This window comes from Terrapene carolina, unplaced genomic scaffold, assembly GCF_002925995.2.
Source record: "Terrapene carolina triunguis isolate 2854851 unplaced genomic scaffold, T_m_triunguis-2.0 Scaffold189, whole genome shotgun sequence".
Taxonomy (NCBI): Eukaryota; Metazoa; Chordata; order Testudines; family Emydidae; genus Terrapene; species Terrapene triunguis.
Window position 1 is genome coordinate 13483576 of NW_020664540.1, and position 13403 is coordinate 13496978.

Genomic DNA, 13403 nt, shown 5'->3' on the forward strand with positions numbered 1-13403 from the left:
TTGTATTTTGCTCTAGAGCAAGGCAAATAATGGCTGAAATGAAACTGCACTTCAGAATTTAAACAAAATTTTACACCCTCTTCTAAAAAGGAAAGGCTCATCCTGGGGTGTCTATGAACTATAAAAAACGTGTTAAATATGGTGGTCTTTGTATTCAGTTCAGTTCCGTTAATATTAATAGCTCCCAGATTTTTGCTAGGTCCTGTGCAACACAAATGGGTTTCTGTCCTAGAGTGTGGAATGCAGTTCCATTCATGGTGCAACACTGTGGTAGCAAAACAATAAAGGGAGGATGGTAAGGATGGGTTCCAGCAATAAGATTGTGGCATCTCAGCACTGGCTCTTGCACTGTGTGGTAAGGCAGAAACCTTGATGTATTTTTTTGTAGGTGTCATTTTTGTAGGTGTTCAGTTGCTTTGAATATCTTCAAACTAGATATTCAGTTGTTTTACAAAAGAAGCTACTAGTTAGACTTACAAAAGGCCTCTATTATGGCAAAATCATTTATATGATAAGTTCTTTCACAGTGTGCTGTGGTCTGTGATGGGGCAATGTAGGATTTCAGTGACAAACATGATAGTACTACCTGAAGGGGGTTCCAAAGAGGATGGAGCTCGGCTGTTCTCAGTGGTGGCAGATGACCAAACAAGGACCAATGGTCTCAAGTTGCAGTATGGGAGGTCTAGGTTGGATATTAGGAAAAACTATTTCACTAGGAGGGTGGTGAAGCACTGGAATGGGTTACCTAGGGAAGTTTTTAAGGCCCAGCTTGACAAAGCCCTGGCTGGGATGATTTAGTTAGGGTTGATCCTGCTTTGAGCAGGCGGATGGACTAGATGACCTCCTGAGGTCTCTTCCAACCCTAATCGTCTATGATTCTATGAGTACTACAAAAAGTTGTCAGTATGGTAAAGACAAACATCTAAATAATTTTTAAAAATTCCAAACCTTGTAATATGCGGAGAGTGGTTTATATTATATATCCCAATAACAGTACTGAACTTTGTATCTGACCATTTTTAATCAACACCATTTATGTGCTGTTTGCTTCTGTCTGATTTAGCTTTTTAGTATTAGAACGTATAGGTTCTTTTCTTCGTCCCATGAAAAGAGTCAGAAAGGTAATCAGTTGTCACTTGTCTGTGTTGAAATGTCTTTTATTTTAAACCACTGTTAACAAAAACATTTTGGGGAGAAAAATTTCTGTACTTTGTTATGCATTCTCATGTTGAGCTGTGCCGTAGGCTATATCATTAGGCACTCAAGAACGTAGCTTCTTGATTGATTTTTTTTGTTATATTTAAAGTATTTTTTTTAAAGAAATTGTGTAGCTCTCTTAATTTTTTAACAGATTTAAAATTTTTATTAAAGCTAATGTTAAAAAAAAAATTATACAATACATAGGTTGGGAAAAGAATGTCTTTACATCTGGTATAGGGCTTAGATTACCCACAAATATAAAGTTAGTTTTTAAAAGTCATATGATACATAGAGTACATAATCAGCAATAACCCAAATTTAGGTGAATAGGTTTAACAATACAGTTTAGATATTAGAATCCTAATACTCGGGTACATCACTCAGGAAAAGTTGTACAGAGATTTGGTTGCGGAAAGCAAAATATATCAATGAGTGGAGATTGTCCCTCAGTAATTGAGAATTAGGTTGGTTGTCCATTTAGAAAATATAATCCATGGGGAAAGTATTTGTTACTTTCCTGACTTATTACACTGCACTTTACCTGTAATGACAGGAAAGATCCTTGTGTTTTAGTTCCTTCTCATCCTTTTAGCTCGTTTTCAGTAAGCTTGTGATGCATGTTATCAAGCAAAGCACCTTGTTGAAAGAACTGTATTTTGGCAAATGTTTTGCTATACTGCTGTTTTGTGATATCTTGTTCAGAGCACTTATTCTAACTTAAATTAGCCTCCTTGCTATATATTTCTGTTTTCATTGTATTCATTTGGATACTTCCTGCTTGGAATTGGCATTCCTGTTTGCTGATAACATTGAGCAGTTTCTCTTCAAGCAGCTCACACTTCTAATGTTTTTCATCCAAATATCTCAAAGTACTTTACAAGCAACTAATTAAACCTCATTATGCCCCTGTGAGGTAGATTAAGCAATGAGTAGGGATCAGTTCAGCCATATCTGCGGAGGAATGCAGCAGCTATTCTACCTAGCAAATCTACATCATAATTTAGAACAGGGTAGAACTAGTGTAACCATGGGCAGCAGGTTTGTATAATTTTTGGTGGTGCCCAAGTGGATCTGTCCTATCCATAGGATGGACCGGGGCAACCGCCCCGGGCCCCGCGCTTTGGGGGGCCCCGCGCTTCAGGTGGAGGCGGGCTCCAGAGTGGCCTGGGGGGTTAGCGGGCTGCCTGGCGCCGACAGCAGCGAGCAACCCTGCTCCGCCCCGCTTCTGCCCACCCCGCCCCCACTCCACCTCTTCCCCAAAGCCCCTGCCCCGAGCAATGCCAGGAGCCAGCGAGGTGGAGCGGAGTGGGCTGGGGCCAGGTCACTCGCTGCTGCCAGCACCAGGCCCCCCTCTAAGTCCCCAGGCCGCCCTGGATCCTGTGACCCCCTGAAGCACAAGGCAGGGGTAGGCACCACCATGTTGTGCGACGAACACTTGACAAAATTACTGGACTTAGTGACGGACATTGGGGTGGGGGGTGTTAGTATTATGTCATTCAACCCATAAAATAGCACACTTTTTGCCACATTGAAAAAAAAACAAAACAGTAACCTAGCTAATAATAATAATAATAAATTCAACTCATACAATTAATGAAAAATGTGTGTATACTGTATATGAGATTATTACATGAGAAATGAAAATGAGCTTGCTTTGGGATTTTACAAGGCACTTATATCATTTAAACACATTTGGTACCTTGAGGAATGATAACACTTCTTGCAAATCACATAAATAGGGAACCCATGGTCACCTTCCCTCACCCCATTGCAAAGGCACAGGGGTTATTGCTGGCTGCCCTAGCGCTGCAGAAAACCCTATGGGCAAAACATATGGAAAAAAGAGGATCAATTTATACAGATGGCTGAAGGGGACTCCCATAGTGCATTAATTAACACTTAATAAATACATCAAAATTAAATACATTACAGAGATAGAAGCTCCAGAGAAAGAAGACCCAGAGGGAGTAATGGTAGGGGCAATCCTAGGGAGACCAAAGGGGCTGGTAGAGGGAGCAGACAGAGAACAAGGGTAGAGGCAGAGTCAATGCAGGGTTGACCCAGTCTTCTGCCTCTCCCCTGTGGGTGGAAACACTGATCACTATCACTATAGGAGGGAACAATAGAATGGAATGCCCAGAAGAGTGAATGACTTGAGGACAATTTCCTGAAGGGACCCTTACCCTTAAAGAGCTTTTCTGTCTCTGACATTTACATTTCTACACAGGGTGGTTTGGCCCACAGAGATAAAAATCTGCACATCTTCCATGTGGTTTTGGACCAATGGAAAAAAATAGGTATAATTCAAGTGACTTTTAAAATTGCCTATAAAACCGAGTTAAAATAAATGAGCTTATGAACAACCAGAAAATATACTTCTCAAGTGAAAAAACTACAAATGGACTTCTTTGCAAAGAAATTGTAAGTGTTCTTACAGGAAAAGCCACAAACTGTCTGGAAAGGAAGAGTAGATTGAATTACTTGCCTCAGTGGAATTAAATATCCAGAGAATTGCTGTGCCTGTGATCATGACGACTGGGGCTTGCTCACCTGTGACTCCCCCTCCCCATGCTGTGGAGGCACAGCCAGGCAGGTCTGCATCTGCAAGCAGGCGCCCTGCCTCAGGTGCAGCTCCCATTGGCCGTGCTGGCCAATAGGTTGGGAGCCCCCCCCGGCCAATGGGCTGGGGGAGAGGGGGAAGGCAAAGGGGGAGATTGTAGGGAGCTCTGGAGCAGGGGAGACAGTGGGGGAGGGGAGTTGTCTGGCACAAAGGGGGGCTCTCTGGAGGGGGGTGACAGGGCCACAGGGGCCATTGGAGGTCTCTCGGGGGGGCAGAGGGTTGTGTGGGTCTCTGTGGGGTGGGGGGGAGTGATGGACGGAGCCAGCCGCAGCCCAGGTCTGTGCGGGGGCGGGGGGAGGTGTTGCTATAGCCCCCTCGGGAAGCCCCTTCTGTCCTGTGTATTTTATGCCAGCCCTGGGGTGCCCATCACTGCTCCTTTCCCCTGCCCATGGCTCCATCTGTCTGTCCCCACAACCCCCGGCTGTGTCCTTGTGTCTGACTGCCCCCATAACCCCCTGGCTCACCAGCTGTGATTGTGTCTGTCTGACAGGGACAGACTCCTGCTGCTCTCTCTCTGCCCAGGGCTGAGAGCTGGACCGGGGCCTGTGGCTCCCTCCCCCTCCCTGCTGTGGAGGCGTGGCCAGGCAGCTCTGGTGCCGCCCCCCTGCAGCTCCCATTGGCTGTGGTTCCCGGCTAATGGACTGTGAGCCGGATCAGCGCGGGGGGGCTCTCCGCAGCACACAGCGACTCCAGGGACGGGGGAGCTGCTTGTGGGGAGTGGGGGAGCTGCCCCCGAGGTGAGAGCGCCCCACATTGCCAACCCATGGCGCAGGGACCCCCAAAGCATGGGGCCTGGGGCCCAAACATTGGTGGAGCTGGGCCCACCTTCAGGAATATTGGTGGAGCATGGGCACCACGGGCCCATATAACTCGCCACCTATGAGTGTAACTGCTGCTTTACAGCTTTTGACCCTTGTAAGCAAACTGACCAAATGGATTCATGAACAGTAGCCACCATTTTATTTCCGCTCCCCTCTCACTTACTGAGGTGTCATGTCACTTAGGGTACGTCTGCACTACAGAGTGTGGGGGTGGGGGCAAGGGCACATAGGGGAATTAATTACTGCATGCATAAACATGGGCTTCAGTGCAAGCTATACAAGCCCACCCCAGATCCTGTGTAGTTACTCAGGTAGGCAAGCACAAGCTGAAGCCTGCACTGCCACAATGTCACTGTTATTGGTACCCAAGCTAGTTAGATTAAAGCTAGCTTGGGTATGTCTATACGTGCCCCGCACACATACTTACCTACCTACCCACTCACCCACCCACAAATTGCACTATAAACATACCCTCAGTCCCAATCAGGAAGCAGCACACAAACACACTGCTAATGTAGATGGATTGCTGTGCTGAATACTATGACAACATGGCAGAAGACCTCCACCTCCAACATTAGTTGGCATTTGTCTGTAACACAGTGGCAGAACTCCAAAAGTTGCTTCTGATTTTAACTGGATAGTTGGCTGGTATGAATAAGTCAAAAAGCATATTATTCACATATATTAATGTTTTAAATTAGGTAGAAAATAGTGGGAAACGATGATAAAATTTGTTGTGATATGCAGGTATCTCCTACATATATGTGAACAGTCATCACTTACCTTAATACTCTCCTCTTTGGTGTCCATTTATGGTAGTGTAACTTTGTGTGAAGATGATTTCAATGGGTTTCAAAGTTTCACAACCATGTAACAGTAGCTTTGTGTTTCTTTAATAATAAACGGTTTTGCAGAGATTAAAAAGACTAATTGACACAATATAAATTTAGCATTTTGTCACCTATCTTCTCTTGTTAAATGCTCATTTCAGTGATCTGCACTATACTTAAACTTTCTACGCTCATTGTAATCTGTACATTATTTATATGTATTTTCTTGGCAGAAAATGTTCTCTGAATACAGTATAAATAGTAATTTGCACATTTCATTCAGGGATATCTAAATGTTTTCTCTATATTAAGCCTTGCAACACCTACCCACAGTTGGTAGGAGCTGCATATGGATCACTCTGTCCACTAATGAAATGCAGGCACTGCTAGGATGGAATGCTGCTGCTATTTAACAAAAACATAAAGCAACATTTCACAATAGCATAGGACAGGAAGTGAAAAATACTATAACCAGTTGAAACTACAGAAGAACTGAACAAATTAAAATTTGGCCAGGATATCATGATTAACAACTCTTTTCTAACAGAACATTTCATGAAACCTCCATTTGACTACAAGTGTTGAAGACATTTGTATTATGTTTCAAAGAAACAGTGTCCCCTATCACTATATTAGGCATTGGTTCAGTATTTAAGGAAATGTGCCACCTACTGACAGATGACCAGCTCTGCTTCTGGAGCTGCTAAGCTTTTCTTGAAGGTCTCCCGTCTGGCCATTCCAGCCTATATTTAGTGAGATCTGAGGAACGATGACTGCAGACTATATAGAAAAGGAAGATAATGTGCTTTACTAGGCCAATTAATAAGCAGACTGCGTATCAAGGAGATTCCTTGTGCAGGTATTCCCTAGTCTTCCTTGAAATTACTTGATATTTTCATAATATCTAAATATTCAGTAATAATTATTTAATAGCTATACTCTTGCAATTTTGAACAAAGAAAAAATTTACCAACTTTTGCATTATTAATATCTTGCAAATTACTATATTAAAACCCTGTTTACAAAGATGCAGTGGTTTGGCACAAGTTTTGACAGGCCTCATATCTAATATTCTTTTTTTAACATCCTTTCATATTTTAAAAGGTTATTCAAATGAAGATTAAGTGTTATCAATATTTCAGAGTATGGACCTGAATGGGAGAAACTTCTGTTATTTTTGGAACTTGAAACCTCAAGTATTCAGGAAATATTTCCAAACTACATCACACCGATAGCGTAATCTTTAAAAGGTAGTTCTTGGAGTACCTAAGAAGATAAGCTGAAAAGGAACCCATTTTCCAATCTTTTCGCTGTCTGGACTGTATCTTCTCTGTAGTGCCCTCTTGATGTCAAGTTTACCTTTGAAGCCTCCTGACACTGCACAGCCTACCTGGCATCAAGAGTATGCACTTGTTTTTGTGTGTTTAAAAGTGAGAGGTTTGTGAAGCCAGAAGCTCTAACTTATACTGATAACTGAGATTGATGCAATGTTGTGTTTGCTTAGTCTGCTGAACCGAATAGCTAAAGAACTGCTTTACAGGTTTTTTGTTTCTACTTCATTTATCTGCTTGTCCTTGAATGTCTTCTCAACTTTGTAATATGCCAGAATACTGGATGTGCCTGTACCAAAATACTTAAATTATCCCAAATGACTGTAGCAGACAGTAAGATTCTGAAAATGAGTTTTTCAGTTGGCCAGCCTCAACATTTCAACAGAATGAGGTGTCCTGCAGCAGAGAGCAGCTCTTTTCAAGTGAGAGGAGTAGAACAGTGCTACTTTAGGGAGCTGTGCTATTTAGACGGGGGAAGCAAAAAAGTGTGGCTTGAAGTTGGATCAGAAGGCCTTGAAACAGGGGCAACAGAATAGAATGCCCCTGTCAGAAGTCAAGAGACTTGAATGGGAGTGTACACTTTAGTCCAATGTGATAAGCCCTGTAGTTATCTTTGTGACATCCTCTCAGCCTTTATTCCTCCAATTCAGATTCAAGGGGCTACTCCACAGTGTGAGTGTTAATGTGCTTCTCAGGACCCATTCAAGCTGCTTGATTGTCAGTCTGGTTTATAGATATCTTCCCCTTGAATTTTATCTGACTGTCATTATGGCTTTCCATGAGCATGTAGAAAGCCCTTAATCAGGTTCATGAAGGTCATAGTGCATTTACCCTCTCAGTCGTGAGATATAAGCTGATGACCTTTTAGCAACTTGATCCTGTGAGGTCAAGTTTCTTGCTTTGTTTGTAAACATGCCTAGATTTTAGATGATGTCAGTTTGCTACCATATATGGGAAAAACTTGGAATTTTATTTTCTGTCCTTAGTTTGCAAACTAACCGAGCACCATCTAGTTATTACAAATACTGTCTTCTGACTCTTCAACAAATATAAAACGACCTGGATGCACCCTTGCTCAGGTCACTGGCATCTGATTGACTGTGTTTGTCTGACAGTGGGATCTACGAGATGTGCACATAACTTGGGTATTACGCAGAGCTTATTGTTGGACTTACCATCGTCTTGTTTGTTCAAAGCTCTCCCTCTCTATCTGGTTGAAAATGCATAAAATCCTGTCAAGTATGTAAACGTTGCCTGGCTGAATGATCTATCAATCATCAAACAATTTTCAACATAGCTAACTACTGTTTTTACTAAACCATTGCATCTCTTCCAACAATCAGTGATGATGTATCTGCTGAATGGGTATCCCTGCATGACACTATAATACCATTGTGGATTGTGTTGGGTACATGAGATGCTGTCATGAAGACTGGTTTGACAGTAATGATCCTGATAGATTGAATTTTTCAGATGTCAAGCGACGAGCACATGCTGTGCTCTCAGCTGACCTGTATCTCTGGCCAGATATAGGGCAGCTTGCAGTACACTCCAACACAAACTCCATCAAATGCAAAATATGTGGTTTAACCATAATGCAGAGGAACTACAGGCCCTTGCTGATAAAGGTGACTCCAACGGTTTCTATGATGTGGTCAAAGCTGTGTATGGCCCTGCCTGATATGCCTTGACACTGCTAACAAGTGCCTATGGTGAATCTCTCATCAGAGATCATACTGCTATACACCAACAGTGGCTTGAACATTTTATTGAACTACTTAATCGTTCCTGTTGAGTCACTGAATAATGTCTATAAACTGTCGGCATCTGCTGCACTTGCCGATCCACCCACATGAGCCGATGTGTTCAAGTAATGAAAAATAATAAATCCCCTAGTCCCGATGCCATTCCAGCAGAGGTTTTCAGACATGAGGGAAATCTTTGCATTGACAAGCTCTTTGAATTTTTCTTACATCTAGCTTCAAGCAGTTATTCTGCAGCAACTGAAAGATGCCAACATCTCAGAGCATAAAGGCTCTGAAAGCAATTGTGGTAACTACCACAGTATCTCTTTGATCTCTGTGGCCAGCAAGATTCTTGCACAGCTTCTCTTGACCTGTCTTGTGACCCAAATCAACAACATTCTATCTCCATCACAGGGTGGCTTTTGTGTTCAGCGGAGCACTGTTGACATGATTTTCATCATTCAGCAGTTACAGGGAAAATGTCGCAAAAAGCACCAACCTTTGTACATTATGTTTTTGGATCTAACCAAAGTATTCAGTACAGTTAACCTCACTGCCCTCTGGAAATTCCTCACTAAATTTGGGTGTCCAGACAAATTTATTAACTTCATTTGGCAGTTCCATGGAGGCATGGCTGGAAGACTTAGCGTTGATAGTGATCTAACAGATCCATTTCCAATCACAAGCAGGGTGAAGCATGGATGTGTCCCCACTCTTAGCCTTTTTGGTCTATTCTTTGCTTCAAGGGCCAGAGGAAGCCCTTTGTGGTGCTTCAAATGACATCTTTATGCACTTCTGCATTGGTAAGTGTCACCAGAGAACAGTCTCGGTGCTCTAGAACTGCTCTGAATGAACTTCAGACAGGGCCCTCTTGTAATGTGACTACCCCTCAGGGCACACTCTCACTAGGGCAGGCCTCCATGGGTCTGACCTCCGAGCGTTCAGCACTCTTGTTCACACCATGAGCTCCCTGCAGTGAATCCACCTGGATAGGACACCTGGGGAGGCCTTACATGCACCCCCCAAAGGGGCCATGCACCCCAACTTCACAATCAGCAGTGATTCTCAGCCAGCGTTGTAAAACAGTTTATTAGTCATCTGGAACAAAATGTAGAACAGTTCTTGTTAGCACAGAAAGTAGGCAGTCAGTAGAAAGTAGTTTCAGGAAAGTCCATCTTGGGGGAGGGGATCCAGAGCCCTGGGCTCTCCCTCCTGAGTCCCAACCCAACCCAGGAGACTGACCAGCTTCCAGCAGCCCACCCTCTGTCACGCTCAGTTGCCCCTCCTCCATCCTTTGTCTCTTTTCTGGGCAAACAGATCACCTGGACTCTTTCTTCAGCCCTTGGTTCTCCTGCTGGTCAAAACTGGCTGGCTCCCAAGATTGGGTGAGCCTCTGGGCCATCAGTTGCTAAGTTACAAAGTGTCCAGGCTCTCTGGGTCCAGGCTGCTATATGGCAGTCACACCTGCCCTCTCGGGGTTTCTGCAGCAATCACCTAGATACTTTTGTGACACACAGGGGAAACTGAGGCACGCTAGCTGTTTGCACCTCCTACTGCAATACCAGTAACTTCCTGAATGAGTAAACCCTTATCCCACCTTGCACCAGCCCCCAACTTACAGTTTCTCATCAGCTCCCTAGATCTTGCCACGTGCAGGTTTACATAACCCATGAAGTGTTTGGAGGGTATATGCTGGCTCTGTCTAGAAACAAGAAAGACGGGGATCCTCTCTTTAAGGAAGAAACCCAAACAACTGAAGTATTTTAATTTTTTTATTGTTTTTTGTGTTACAGTAACACTCAAAGGCCCCAATCAAAATCAGGGCTTCATTATGCTAGGATAAATACAGGAATACATGGTTCTTGCCCTCGAAGAGCTTACAGTTAAATTTGAAACAACCTGGGGTTTAATTTTTTTTAGAAACATCAATTTGAGGTTTTTGTGCCACTAAATATTAATTTAACTTTTCAGTGGTTGAAGAGGGAGAGCAACACTTCAAATAAATATATTGCTTAAAAAAGAGAGAAGTCAGCAAAGAAAACCACTAGGCTTTAACCTCTCTTTTGTAAATATAAAAAGTGATGATACAAAGACTGATGTTAAAGCCTGCAGCATACAGAACAGTGTTCAATTTTGTTTACATTCTCATGGGAATTAATATTACCCCCAAATCTAAGCCTATTTAAAGTTGGGGATTTTTTTAAATCATTTATGAGGAAAAGGTAAATTAGTTGGGTTTATTTAACCTTTTTAGAGAAGAGAATATTTTGAAGTAACCTAACTGGAAACATTTATAAATTCCAAGGCCAGAAGGGAACAAACACTATGGTCATTTAGTCTGATTGCCTGTATAACACAAGCCAATATTGAGTTATTTATTAGTAGTTGTAGCTAATGAATTGTTTGTATTTGAATTTTTAAAAAAGCAGTCTAGGAAAGGAAATTCAGTGGAGAATTAAAGCAGTACTTTTGATTTTGGACGTGAAAAAATAAGGCCATTGATTTAAGAAGCATAAAGGAGTTTTGTAGTGAATGCATTTTATAGAGAGGAGATGAGGTTTATAACAGGATAAAATGACAACCGATTTGGTGGGGTTAAAATACCTTTAACAAGATGAAGAATTTTCTCAGACCAAGCTCTCCTTTTGCTGGCCAGAATATTTTGTCCTTTTAAGATTGAGAAAGCTTGTTGAGGGTTAAATAATATCTTAATTTTGTGACATACACTGATTACCCAAATCATATCTTAGCTGGGACTTAAAATGTAAGCCGCTTTTTCTTTTCTTTTTTTACTTACTAAATACCAAAAGATTCAGTTATATAATCCTACTGCTGATATAGACCCATGTAGTCAGAGGAAACGGTGCTTTACAGCTGCAATTAGAGTTTGTTTGTTTTACTATAGCTGCAAAATATTTGGATACTCAGTTAATTCATGACACTTTAATGATAATAGTGACCGGAAATCTTACCGCTTAGCTATAGTAGTAAATTATACTGTGCAGATAGGTTAGGTATACAGTGATTTAGGGTTTAGAAACAATCTCTGTCAGATGATCAGGTTGAACTACAGCCTTGTAATCTGGTCATCAGGCCTCTCTTTTGCTTCTGAATTTACAGCGGCTGAGAAGTCCATGTGCAGAGTTTCTTTCCTACCATACGTACATTTTGGTGTGTTAGTTTAACTCTCCGATAACAGTATGCTTTTAAAGATTAGATAGAAACAGCCTATCAGGTTGATAACTTGATACTTCAGATGTGCTTGACAGGAACATACCCTGTTCTACCCCAAGATCTGTAGAAAATGAGAAATTCATAATGTAATGTCATAAATGCCTGAAGGTCACTTATGGATGCAGATGTCCATGAAATGAAGGGGGGGGTGGTTCCAATTATATTTTTCTTCTTCCACAGAAGGTCTCTGCCATCCCAGTAAAAATATAACATGTAGGAATGGTGTGACCTGAGCACAGGACAGTTAGGCGGGAAGTCTTGAGTTCTAATTCCAGCTGTGACACTGATTTTTTTTTTTCTGTGCCCTTGGGTAACCCTCTCTGAATCAGTTTCTTTATCTGTAGTGTTATTCAGTGTTATTTATTTTGTTTTCAGTAATACCCAAAATGTATTAGACTCAGTACAAACATCAAAGTAGGCAGTGTCCTAGCCCCAAAGAATTTACTTTGAAATGGAGATAATGCTTGTCTATTTCACAAGGCTGTTGTAAGGATTCATTAATGTTTTTAAAATGTTTTGAAGCTGAGGATGTTAAATGATTACTGTCTGGCAGTGAAACGTGCTGCAAACGTTTGTAACCACAGCTGCCATTCATATTTGTATGCAGTATCGATTCATAGAATACAGCGTTTTGAAAAATACAAGTTAAAAATGAATTCTTGATCTCTGTTATTTTTTAAATTAAAATTCCTGTAGCAATCTTGGGGGCATAGGCAGAGTTGGTTTTTCCCTCGGAAAAACTAGTTTAGGACAGGGTGCTGGTAAATACTGGCTTACACCAGGTTTAAACGAGGAAACGGAGAAATATAATTGCATCAGTGTCCAGCAAGTTGAGCGAGCGTAGAACGAGTCTTTTTTCAAATTTTGAAGACATCCATTCAAAACTGGGGATTAGGCTCGGTCTATCCACTATATCAAAGCTGGTCTTCTGCTATAGAATGCTGCATGGCCAAATGGACCTAGAGTGGTAATCTGCAACTCTGCGTGCTTCTGGTTCCTGCATGCTTCAAGCCCACAACTCTGCATTGTTGTTGTTTTCATATAATCAAATGTTTTTGACTTTTGTTTATATAATATTGAAAACTGAAATATGAGTCCTTGAGAAAATACCAAACCAAAATGTATACAGGCATTCTGGTGTTCAGTATAATTACATATATTAGTATTACACCCAGTGCAGTTTTACTTTTTATTTGTGCAGCCATGAATTAATCTACAAATCTACTGCCTTATGTAACCACAATTTGAATATGTAACTAAAACTAAGTGTAATGCGGTGTGCATTAACCAACAGTTTTTAAAATTGAAAATGCTTTAAACTGGGAGTACCTAGTTTTTCCCAGAGCAGTAAAATCCTTGATTTTACCTGGCAAAACCTACATCTGGTAAATACCAGGCCATCCCTGAGCGGGAGGTGCTACTGTGCTTGCTCCCCAATGAAAGCATGTTCTTGGCTACCCCTTATGCCAAATTCTGGAAACATCACTTCAGTTATTGACCGGGTTGGGTTTTACATGTAGAACTGCTTTTATTTTGATCTCATTCCTTAACCTCTGTGGTTGTCAGTATTTCTGCCAAGGTAAGTTTTCTCCATGCATCTTGTCTTTGTGATTCATGTGTGT

The 13403-nt window shown here is 41.7% G+C and overlaps 1 protein-coding gene across 2 annotated transcripts in view; it reads left to right on the forward strand.

Moving 5' to 3' along the window:
* DDHD1 (DDHD domain containing 1) overlaps positions 1-13403 on the forward strand; it is an 84030-nt gene that overhangs the window by 42645 nt on the left and 27982 nt on the right. The gene's annotated exons all lie outside the window — the stretch shown is intronic.